Below are 13,191 nucleotides of genomic sequence, written 5' to 3'. Positions count from 1 at the left end.
TTTCCTCAATGGGAAGAAAGTAGTTCAACAGGTAAACAGAGCTTCTCAGGATGGTTTCTAGAAGGCAAAGGCATGGGGGCAGGGGTGGTTTGTTTTTGTAAGACATGTAGCCTGGGCTTCGCGCATCTCACCATTACAGTTCTGGTGCATGGTCAGCTCTCTACCTCAGTCCAGCTATGGTCAACCGTCTGCTTCAGCCTTTCCAGATGGCTGGCTAGATCACTGCCCTCCCTCACCTTCATCCCTTAGATTCTTAAATACATACTCCACTGTGCCATAAGATTTGCTTCACTTGCTTTTCCCTAATTCCTGTCATGGTGGCAAGACTTAGTCTCCTATATTCCATGCAGACTAGGAGAAGCATGGGGGATCAAGGAAGTTTGCAAGCCCTTCTTTTTCATCTATCAGGCTTCTCTCCCAGAAGAAAGTTCTTTCCAAGATCCAAAAAACTCTTGGATAATTCCTACCCACCAGCATTCACTCCACTAAAACTCTATGATAAGAGGGAAAAATTACATTTGCTTTATAGAAGTGGTTAAAACTTTTCAAAAGTGGAGATTTGATGTTCACACCTTTAGGTCCAGGTCTAAACTTAGTGCAATGATAGGTAAAATGCAATAAAAACATTCGTGAATCATAAAATAAAATAAATGCCTCTTTACTAATTAAGAGAGTTTTAAAAAGATCAGCATCAGAATTAAAAGGATGCAAAATCTAACTCCTCTTTCCCCTCTAGTTATCAGATAAGAAACTCAGAAAAAAAAATTTCCTGCAGGCTGTAGGAACTCAGCTATACTCTTTGGCTGTATCCTTTTAAAACTTCAAGTAGCAAGGAAACCATAGGGTCTCCTGACTTCTTAAAGGATCAACTCAACTCCATACACCTTGCCTGAGCTGCTCCCTGATGTGCAGAATGCTAGCTGCCTAGAGGCAGATTAAGTGGAGAAAGCGCTGCGCTTGGAGTCAGAAGACCTGAGTTCAAACTTGGCCTCAGATGCTTACTAGCCATGTGACTCCTGGGCAAGTCATTTAACCTTCGTGTCAGTTTTTTTCAGCTATAAAATGAGGATAAGAATAGCACCTACCTTGAAGGGCTGTTGGGAGGACTGAATGAGACATTTGTAAAGCACTTAGCACAATGCATCGTTTAGTGGGTACTTAATAAATGCTTGTTTCCTTCTTTCCTTCCTTCCTTCCTTTTCCTTCCTTCCTTCCTTCCTTTTCTTTCCTTCCTTCCTTTTCCTTCCTCCTTTCCTTTCTTCCTTCCTTCCTTCCTTCCTTCCTTCCTTCCTTCCTTCCTTCCTTCCTTTTCTTTCCTTCCTTACTTTTCCTTCCTTCCTTACTTTTCCTTCCTTCCTTCCTTCCTTCCTTCCTTCCTTCCTTCCTTCCTTCCACAGAAGCAAGGGAACAGAGACCAAGGGAGAAAGAATAAAAAGGAAAGGAAGGAGGAGGAGACTTGGCAATAGCTATAGCAGCAGAAGGAGTGGGGACGTGCACTCAGGAACAGGCAGACTGCTTCTTCCCAGCGCTTGCCCTGCATCCCACTTGATGCCCACACAAAACCAGCACAGTTTCTATCACATCCCACCCTTTGGTGTAAAGGTCTCCACCAATTTTCTAGGGAATTTCTCACCACCAAAATAATGGTAAAAACAACAGTAGAAAATGGAGGAGGCTTTACATGCGGACATCATAAAGAATCTTCTGCAAAACAGTGGCTGAGTGATATAAGAGGGAGTTCATAACAGTCTTTTGAAGTATAAACAATCATTTTGGCCAGAAGCAGTACGAGGAACATCAGGTTCACCCATAGCATCACATTCTGTGTCACTCAGTCAACCAGCCAAAGCATCCTTCTCCCTAGAAACCCTATGAGGAAGGTGTTCCAAAAGTTTGGCCCCTTTAGAGGCTTCTACCAAAGAGCTACCCCCTTCTTGTCTGGGAGTTGGATGAATACTCCTGAAATGAATGAAGAGCCCAAGACACAGTTTCTGGGTAATTGACAACCAATGTATTAATTAGGCTAGCTGATAATCAATAAATTGATGGTCAGTGGTTTTTCTTGGTAACCAAAGACTAGACCATAGACATCACTAAATATTTAAATATCTCTGGAAAAGGGGGTGCCCCTGACAGGTGTGAAAATCAACCCTGATTGGTGAATGATTAATGAGGGGGTGCACTTTCAAATGAGGAGTTGGGCTGAAAGCCTTCAGCTCCTCCTGCTGAAAACTTGGCTTGATCAGGAGACTCAGCCTCCTTCAGCAATCTGGACAAAGAAATCCATCTCTACCCAAACCACTCTGGTTGGTTTTCTCCCTCATGAGCTGGGTCTCCCTAAACTCCAATGGAGTGGTGCAAGGATATGGACTTAATGCTTTGGGGCTGGGATTCACCTAGATTAGATTCTATTTACACTCTAAACCAGGCCTGCACAACATACATCCTGCAGCTGCTTACGGTCTATCAAAAGATTTCAAGCAGCTCCCCCAAAATATAGAGGATGTAAAACAGGTCTGCACAACATACTGCCTGCAGGCTGCTTTGGTAGGCCTGCTCTAAACAGAGGTAAGTTCTCTTAATTGGGTGGGGTCCTGCCAAAAATCAGAGAGCACATTCCTGGTGGATTTGGGCAATCTCATCTATCAGTAATGTCCTTCAGAGACTGACTGACCTACAATGGTTGGTCCCCGAGTGAGGAAATAGAGAAAAAAAGCCTAGATCCTAATTAATAATGGGTTATTAATATAATATAAAATAACAATTTCTCTCTCACCTTTGTCTAGGGGCTCAAAATTATTTCCAAATAAGCTAACAGTAAGTTCATTTGCCATATCTGTAAAAAGAGAGTTCCTTTCATCTCCCTCATTATTAAAAAGCAAAATTCCTCCCAATAGTTCTTTCTAGAAAAGAACTGTCTAAACCAGGGGTGGGAAACCTGCAGCCTCGAGGCCACATGTGGCCTTCTGGGTCCTCAAGTGTGGCCCTTTGACTGAATCCATTGGACCCCATCCCTGGTCCAGACTATTCTAGAAAAAAGACAGCATGCCAGTTAAGGGGGACTATTTCCCCAGCAAGTAGGGAGTCAGAAATCTTGGGGCCTGAGCAACTTCACACAAGGTGGAGTCATGAAAAGGACTAGAGATGTTCAACTGTGACTCTGCATGTAGATGTTATTGTTGTCATGTCCAACTCTTTGTGACTCCTTGGGTCATATTGTCCATAGGGCTTTGTTGGCAAAGATATTGGATGGGTTCACCATTCCCTTCTCCAGCTCATTTTACAGGTGAGGAACTGAAGCAAGCAATATTAAGTGACTTTCCCAGGGTCACACAGCTAGTAAGTATCTAAGGCAGGATTTGAGCTCAGGTCTTCCTGAATGCAGGACCAGTGCTCTATCCACTGAGCCACCTAGCTGCCTCTATGCATCTAAGTAGTCCATCCTCATTAGGTGAATCCTCCAGAAGGCAGAATCGATGAACCTGCTGGAGTGGAGAGCACCAACCTCTTTCTTGGGTTAGTGCTAATTTATTAACTGTAAGACAGATTCTGAGAGATAGGATACACAACCCTGATAATCAGGGCTGTAGTGAAGAAGCTGTTGTTTTAAAAATTCTTCCCTATATTCCATAATACCAGCCATCCATGCATGGTATGGAAGCTGGAAAAACTCAGTGAAGGTAGTGAGTTTAGCCTCAGTTTTAGACCCTCTCCTCAATAAAATGCACGCCTTGCACAAAGGCCCATAAAAACAAGGATATATTTTGTAAGCGCCTTGATAGTAGTTGCCACATTAGCAGATTTAACTGGCACTATAATTCCTTATTCTAAATAGGTGTCAATTCAGCAGGGGCAAACTTCTTGCCCTTGATGAAGGAAGAGGGCCAAAACAATCAAGTTGCCCATCAGAGTCAGGTCCAAAACCATGTGGGATCATGGTACATTAAGAATTCTAAGGCAGGCATTCCAGTTGACACAAGAAGATTCCAAATGAACAGCAGTAGCTTCATCGTCCTTAGTTAAAAGGATTGTGAGGTCACCCACCACAACAAATCATTAGGAATTAATATAAATAAAAAATTCTTCTGGTCTATCTCTCAAGGTTCTCTCATATACCAGTCACCTTAGCTCAGCCCTCTGAGAAGATTTGTCAGGGCTGCAAACCTCCATATGTCCCCAGTTATAGATTATTGGCTGCCAAATTCCAATAGTATACGTATTTCTCTTGAGGAGCAAAACAATCAGGAAATGAAACAAAATGATGTCTCATAAGAGTTGGGTCTTTGTAGGCAGGGGCCCATTGAATTCTAGTTAGGTGCAGCCAAATGGTGAAGTGGATAGAGCACTGAGCCTGCTGCCAGAAAGATGACTTCAAATCTAGCCTCAGACGCTTACAAGCTAAATGACCTTGGGCAAGTCACTTAACCTCTATTTGCTTCAGGTTCCTCATTTGTAAAATAGGGAAAATAATAGTACCTACTTCCCAGGGTTATTATGAGGATAAAGTGAGATAATAATTGTAAAACATTTAGCACGGTGCCTGGAAAGCGCTATATAAAAGTTATTATATTATTGGAGGAGGCAAAGTATTAGGGCTGGGCCTAAAGGTCTCAGCTTCCTGAAATATCACCGCCTGTTAATGAAGGGCACTGACAACCGAGAGGCCCATTTGAGCGTGACGTTGAGTGTACCATACCCATTTAACAATGGAATCCTATTTTGTCTTCCCATTCTGTTAGAGAAACTGTCTTATGTCACCCCCTCAAAATGGGCAACTCTGGACAAAGGGTACTAATAGTATGAATAATAGTGAATAATATGAACAGTATGTGTCGTCCATTCAGTAGCCAAATAACAGGCAACTATACATATATACATACATATTTTGTAACATATATATACAACTACACACAATATATAAACTACTACACACATATATACATATACATACATACTATGTATATGTGTATATGTATATATGTATATGTATGTATATATATAACATAGTATAGCAAAAGTTTATGACTTGAAAAGCCTAATAGTCATTGCTCAGTCGTGTCCAACTCTTTGTGACCTCATTTGGGGGTTTCTTGGCAAAGATAATAGAGTGATTTGCCATTTCCTTCTCTACCTCATTTTACAAATGAGGAAACTGAGGCAAACGGGGTTCGATGACTTGCCTAGGGTCACACAGATAGTAAGTGTCTGAGGCCAGATTTGAACTCATGAAGATGAGTCTTCCTGACTCCAGTCCCAGCACTCAATCCACTACAACACTTAGCTGCCCACAAACCACCTAGCTGTCAGCTAGCATTTATTAAACACCTACTATGTTCCAGGTACTTTGGTAAGTACTAAGGATAAAAGAAAAGTAAAAAATGAATCCTGCTCTCAAGGAGTTCACATGCAAACAACTATGTACCCACAAGATGTATACAGGATAAATTAGAGGGAAGGCACTAAGATTAAGAAGGACTTGGAAAGACTTCTTGCAGAAGGTGGAACTTTATTTGAGACTTCAAGAAAGCCAGGGAAGCTAGAAGGCAGAGATAAGGAGGGAGAGATTTCTAAGTATCAGGATGTAATACCAATTTAGATTTGAAGATCTTTCCCACCCATTAATAGGCCATGTGACCTGGTTATATCACAGGAAGCCTAAGTCACATGTGGTAGGAAGAGCTTACTGACAGGAAAAGGAAGTTGTGTCACAGGAAATGCAGAGAGAGAGCTGTTATGGTTGTTAATGGCCATAGTGATAGAGGTGAGGTAAAGAAAGTTGACCTATGATAGCTGAGCAGACTGTGATAGCTGTACTGTGAGTTTTTTTTTGGGAAGACTCCAGCAGGGCGTCAGAGAGGTTTTGGGATGGCGAGGCTCCATGTTGTGATATTGAGTTTTAAGTTCCTCACTGTTATGATAAAGTGGGCCAACTGGTTGTAGGAGCCGAGCATTTGGTTATGAGATATGGTTATCTGGTGTCTGAATAAACATTTTGCTTCTTCTACCTTCCATATGGAGAGTCTCTCATACTTTGCAATACAGAACTACACAGGCATATTCACAATTATCGTTAATGTTGTGTTTATTACCTTACTGATACAGGGGAACAGCTGGCAAAAATGCCTGAAATCAGGAAATAGTGTCTTGGTTGTTGTTTGTTTTTGTTGTTTGTCCTTTGTTCACAAAGAGGACCATGACATCAGGGAGGTGATGCCATGACTTGCAAGTGAATTGGATTTAAGTGAGGGAGGGCTGTGAAAAGTTGCTAGCCTCACTTTTGGTCAATCACCAGAGGAGAGGTCAGGGACACTGGATTGCAGAGTTTGTGGGGTGGTGTAAGCCAGCAGTGTCAAACTCAAATAGAAATAGATCTCTGTGGGCCTCATATTGACTTAGAAAACCACAAATTGACATTATGTATGTTGTATTGTATTTTATTTATTTTGTTCCAAATTTCCCAATTACATTTTAATCTGATTCAGGCCTCACTTGGGAGTTTTGCAGGTGCTTGTGGCAGGCTTGAGTTTGACATCTCTGGTGTAAGGTGTAAAAAGACTGGAAAGGTAGGAAATGGCCAAGTTATGGAGGGCTTTAAAAGCCAAACAGAAGATTTCATATTCAGTCCTGGAGGCTATAGGGAGCCACTGGAGTTAGTTGAATAAGGGGATGACATAATCAGATTTGTACTTTAGGAAGATCCATTTAACAATTAAGTGGTAGATGACTTGGGCTAAGAAGAGATTTTAAGCAGGGAGATCAGCTGAAAGACTATGCAGTAGTCTGGGTGTGAGGTGATAAGGATCTAAACAGTGTCAAGGAGAGAGGGTTGTGAATATGAGACAAGGAACAAAGTTAGAAATGACATTACTTAGCAACACATGGAATATGTAGGATGAGAGAGAGTAAGTAGTGGAAAATGATACCTCTGTTGTAAACCTGGGTGACTGGAAGGATGGTGGAAATCTTGACAATAATAGGGAGGCTAGGAAGAGGAGAAGGGGAATATAATGAATTCAGTTTTGAACATGTTGTGTTTGAACAGGGTTCAATAAGAGAAGCGAGCCTGGAAGTCAGCAGAGAGGTTAAGACTTGACAAATATATGTCAAAATCATCTGCATAGAGATGATAATTGAATCCATGGGAGCTGATGAGATCAGCAAGTGAAATAGTGTATAGAGAGAAGAAAAGATATCCTTGGGGACACCCAAAGTTAATGGACAGGATCTGGATGAAGATCCAGGAAATAGTCATTAACTTATTCTTTGTTATCTGCCAAAGATTCCCCTAAGTCAGTTCCTATGAACAGAGACTTCTAAGAATATAAACCCCACAAGATCATAAGGACCTGAGGAAAGAGACTGTTAGCTAGCTCCCCTTAGAACTTCCAAGCTATAGCTTGGAAGAAGTCCCTACTTGAAAGAGTTAGATTTGTGAGTAACCTGGTAAATGAAGGCCATACAAATATCCATATTGATATATTGAGAATATGAGTTCTCCAAAACTTGAAGAGTCCAACAAGCCTTTAGATTTCCTTTTTAGTCAGGGGTGCATGTCAATAGCTTATTACAGATTATATCTGAAATCACCTGGGCTCTCCCCATCCCATGTATTCCCCCAAACTAAGTGGGTTGGATCCTGTATTTTCTTAGAGTTTATCTCTTCCCCTTTGTCTGTCATATAAGCTTCTATCCAACTATGGCCTCTGCCACTATAGCCTCATTCAGTCTAGTCAAATTAAACTATCAATATATTGATGGACATCAATGCCCCAGAAAGTGGGGTCTCCTTTGCCACCGAAATGTGACAATATTAAGGTAAATTCAAATAACATTGAGGAAAGACACTAAAAGTATATGAAACCTTTTCTAGGTGAAAGCAAATTCTTTTAACTAGTTTTAGTCATGGCAAGACCAATAACCCCATACTACTCACACAGGGCCTGGGTTACCTGGTCTACATCTCTGACAAACAGGAATGGTCAGAACAATCAATATAACAACTTTATTCAGCTCCTTATAATCTATTTTCAATCACCAGGTACCATTGCCTCCTTCACTAGCCCAACAAAATTATTTTAAAGGGAATTTATATAATGAAGTATTCTTCCTTCACTTTTGTTATTAGGGAGAAAATGTCTTTCACTCATAACCCAATATTATTGAATAAAACCAGATGAGATAGTTCAGGCAACTCCAACAACTTCAATTTTATACCTATCTAGAATTACTAGCAGGGAATCAGCTGTATGTATCTGTATAGCTACTGACTTCCAAAAATGCATAGTATCTATGTCCACAATTGACTCATTTTTTATCAGCCACCACAATTGAGACACAAAGAGGAGCCATCCTAACTACTTTTATCTGAGCAATAGTTCTCCTTCCCTAGGTTGTCTTCTCTCCCCTCCCCCCAATTCTCAATAGAATGATCTCCTAGTGCAATAGCAAATGGCCAGTATCTGCAGTCTATTATGTGTCTGGTACCTAATCCCCATCCATCTTCCAAGCTAGAATGACTCAGTCATATGGCTTCCAGTGTCCACCCCCACCCTCTAACCCAAGTCTTGCAATTGAACATCTTTTAACCTTAGGGAGATTAATTTAATAATATCTTAAATCCAAATACAAAACTTCTGGTGGTTCTGAACAGCTACATGGGGTAGAGGAATGGGCAAATGGGTGTAGAAGTTTTTGGGGATGTCCTAAATTTTTGCAGGGCAGAAGGATTCCCAAATGTCCCAGTACAATTTTACTAACACTCCCATTGCCTGACCATCAATCATCTCCTTATCCAACACATATTTCAAAAGCCATACCCAAAGTTCCTTATAGGAAAGAATATTGTCACCTTATGCCCATCCAGCATGGCAGTTGCACCTCCTCCCATCATCCTGAGAGAGCTTATTTGTATGGAAAACTCTGTTGCCATGAATAGATGCTGAGGGTGCTCCAATCTTCCTCACAAATTTCAGTTTATCTGTTTATCTGCTCAGATCTGTGTGGTAGACTTGTAGGAAAGACCCATAGCTAAAACCTGTCAACTATGATTCTTCCCAAAAGGAAGGATCTAATTATAATAGAAACCTGTACAGTTATTGATTATAAGGAGTTGGGGATTGTGAGCATAAATCTAATCCGCCAAGCCCATCTTTTAAAAAAATTTAACCATTTGCTTTTCTGCCCTCAACTGGGGACTCAGTTGTTGTAACAACAATGTGGCTTGCCTCTACTGTGCCTGTGTAAGGCCAACAACACCAGCACACAGAAGGGCTGCCAGCACAGGTTCTTTGATCTGCTTTTCTAGGGAAAGCAACTTTAAGGGGTTAACACTCTCACTTTAATCAAACATACATATATAATTCACTTAGTTCAGGGGGAAAAGCCAGCACCCTGAACTTCAGAGCAAATACAAACAGAAAATATCAACAGATCAAATAATACAAACAAGTAGACAAGCTTCTAGCTTTCTGTCCAACATTTCAGTACATAGTTACCAGGGAAACACCAACATCTGGGTTTTCAAAGCTGGGGGGCTCCTTAACAATGGCTACTCAGAGTCTCATCTGGTCAAATCACACAACACACTTTCCGTAAGTGAGAGCCCCAAACAAACCACTAACCTCTGAGTTCAGGGTCAAAGGGCATCACAATCATGTGACTCAAACCTATGTGAACTAGGCTTTCCTTTGACGTAAGCAGGTCATCAAAGACTCCCAATTTAATCAAAGAAACAAAGGCCAGACTCATCAAAAGCACTTGATTGCAACAATGCTCCAAAAGAGAAAATAGCAAAAAAAAAAAAAATCCCATCCTAATTACCAGTACAGTTGTAGAGGAAATTTATTTCTATGGAGCTAAGTATGTAGAACTCTCCATTTTATCCACATGAAAAAGGGAGCTTCTAATTAATTTATCTGGCTTTGTAAGAACAAATCCTCTGTAAGCTGTCCCAGTCAATTAAACTCTGCAATTGACAAGGACTCTGAATTGACTCCATTAGACCACATTAGCCATTTCTGCAATGATTCATTGGTTTATTTAATTTTTTTCCCCAGTAACAGTTCAATTCTTTGTTAGTAATCCTCTACACTACCCCCCTCCCACCCCCAACCCCACCCCTACCACCCTCTGACTCCTTTTCAGAGGAAGTGACTCCTTGGGAGATAGTGGTAGTAATAGAATCAACCAATGACTTTCTTAACACCTGTTTTTGTTCCCTCCCATCTTCACTCCCACTTCTGTTCACTTCTCTTATAATCCTAATTTCTGCAGGATTTAAACACACTCTCTAGACAAAGCTCTATGGTCAGAGATTATATTTTCCATCTACAAATGACCTCTATTAATGTTACCCTCTTATGTAATTAACAGCTCCATGAAAACCTCCTTTTCGTAAAGTTTTAAAGTTCATTTATCTCTGTCTTTGATTGCCTAACATGTAAGGACAATTTATTTTCATTCTCCTTACATTGGCAATACAAATTATCCAAAGTCAATAAGAGTCATGGAATACTAAAATTCTCACTTTCCCCAATCATGTATCCATCCTACTAATTTCACTGGATCAGTAAATACTTTCTCTTTCTTCCCATAAACCTCAAACAAGATTTTAGCCACCAGGAATCAAGGTATTGTATTTGGTCATTGTGGAAGTATATCTACTCCTCCTCCCCCACCCAACACAAACCCACCCTATTTCATATATTAAGCAATATTTCTCCAATCTGAAACCCTTTCCAAACATCTGAATGAAGAAAACTTTATCAGTGCTTAAGTGTACTTCTAGAAAAACATTGCCTATACTAACTCCTTCCCCCCTCTGTTTCAACAATCCGGCTAGCAGCTGTTGTGGGGGTGAAAGACCAACATAAGCCCAACAACAAGAACGCTACCAGCATGCAGCAAAAGCACAGGTTCTTTTAATCTGCTTCACTAAGGAAAGCAATGTTAAGGGGTTGACAAGCTTACTTTAATTCAGCATACAAATATCAATCAAAAAACCAGCACCCTGAACTTCAGAGCAAAATACAAACAAAGTACAAACACTGACAGACAGACCTTGTCTGATTCAAATCCCAATAGTTACCAGAGTTTAACAAAGTCCCAGCATCTGGGTTTACAAGCTGGAGGGCTCTTAGCTACAGCCACCCGTAGTCTCTGCGAGCCACCAAAAGTGAGAGCCCTAAACAAATTACAAACATCGACAAACAGACCAAATACAGATTCACAGTTACCAACATCTAGGTTCAGCCCGGGAACTCATAACGTGGGCTGGCCCAGAGTCACTCGTGCCACCACAGCTGTGGATAAGAGCTCCAAAGAAGAGAAAGCTATCTTTTTCAGGGTCCAGGGTGAGTCACACATGCGACTCACCCACGTGACCTAGAATGGTCACATAGAGGGGACTTGAACCCACGTGGTCTAAAAGCCTCTGATGTCCCAAACATGTCACTCAAACTCATGAGTAAACTAGGCCCTCCCCTGAGGCAAGGAGGCCACCAAGGACTCCCAAATCTAATCAAGAAAACAAAGGCCAAACTCTTCAAGGGCTAAGCACTTGAACTAAGTGCTAAGAGCCCATTTTGCTTACCAACACACCCCCTTACAGGAAGTCTAACCACATTGTAAATGAAGAGACATGGTCAACCCAGGAAGAACTATTCCCTGAAGTAGAGTAACAATCAGACTAAGAGAAGGGACTTTTGAGAGCCAAGATGGTGGACTAAGCAGTAAATCGATGTAGCTCTCCCACGTTTCCCTCCGAACAACCATAAAATAGTGCCCCAGAACAAATCCTGGAACGGCGAAGACAGCAGCAAGATGTAATGGAGCAGTCTTTCAGCCCAGGAGACTTGAAGGATTGGCAAGAAAGGTCTGTCTCACTTGGGTAAAAGGGCAGTGCATTCCAGGACAGAAAGCTTTCCAGCAAGCCAGCAGCAAACCCCACCTTAGCAAACCAGCTGGAGATCTTGAGCCCCAGTGTGGTGGAGCAGGTAAACACCAACACCAGGATGCCCATGTGCCTATAATAGCCAGGGGAACTGGCAGACTCAAGCTCTGGGAACCACCACATGCTTCAGTATACCTCCAGGTGGGCAGGGGATGGACTTCCTCATGCTTCAGCACAGCCCAGGGCAAACAGGCATCCCCCAGGGATCAGATTTCCATGTGCTTCAGTGTAGGCACAGACAAATGCAGAAAAATCCCACTGGCCTCAGCACATTCCAGACACCACCACTAGGACCCCAGCTCAGTACCAGGTAAGCTGCCAGACCCCTACGGTCTCTAGCAGTGCCAGTTACCCCTCACTCCATGTCTTCAGTGCAGCACCAGACAGGAGGGTCCCCCATTGGTCTCAAGGCAACATCAGTGCAGCATCAGGTAAACAGCTAGGGCCTGCAAGCACTAGCATAAGAAGCTTGAGACAGAGCTCTTGATACCCTGGGAGGAGAGATCAAATTTGAACCAAAGGAAAATGCAAAAAAAAAAAAAAAAAGACAAGCAAAAAGCAAACAAACAAAAAAGAGAATCTAAGTATAGAAAGCTATTACGTTGATGGGAAATCAAGACACAAACTCAGAAGAGGACAACAATGTCAAAACACCTATGGGGAAAACCCCACAGAAACATGGGAAGTAGTCTCAAGCCCAGAAAGAACTCATGGACAAGCTCAAAAAGGAGCTTCAAAATCATTTAAGAGAGGTAGAAGAAAAATTGGAAAAATAAATGAGAGGTATGTAAGAGAATTATGAAAAAAGACTTGACAGCGTGAAAAATTGTTTAAAAAGTAGAATTGGACAAATGGAAAAAGAGATACAAAAATCTACTGAGGAAAACAACTCCCTAAGAGTACAATTGGCAAAATGGAAAAAAAGTACAAAAGCTAATTGAGGAAAACATACTAAGAGAAGAGAGAAGTCTTTGATGATTTTCAGAATAATTCTTTAAAAAGGGATTCTTAACCTTTTTTTTTTTTTGTATCGCAGACCCCTTTAGCCATCTGGTTCGCTATGAGCTCCTTCTCAATATAATGTTTTCAAATAAGTAAATTAAAACACATAAGATTACAAAGGAAATAAATTACATTGAACTTAAAATTTTTGTTAGAAACAAAAACAAGTTCATGGACTCCAGGTTAAGAATCTTTGTCTTAGAAAGAATAATGAAAGAGAGACTGAAAGGTTTAGGAAA

This window comes from Trichosurus vulpecula, chromosome 4, assembly GCF_011100635.1.
Source record: "Trichosurus vulpecula isolate mTriVul1 chromosome 4, mTriVul1.pri, whole genome shotgun sequence".
NCBI classification, from domain to species: domain Eukaryota; kingdom Metazoa; phylum Chordata; class Mammalia; order Diprotodontia; family Phalangeridae; genus Trichosurus; species Trichosurus vulpecula.
Note: the sequence above shows the minus strand (reverse complement) of the source record.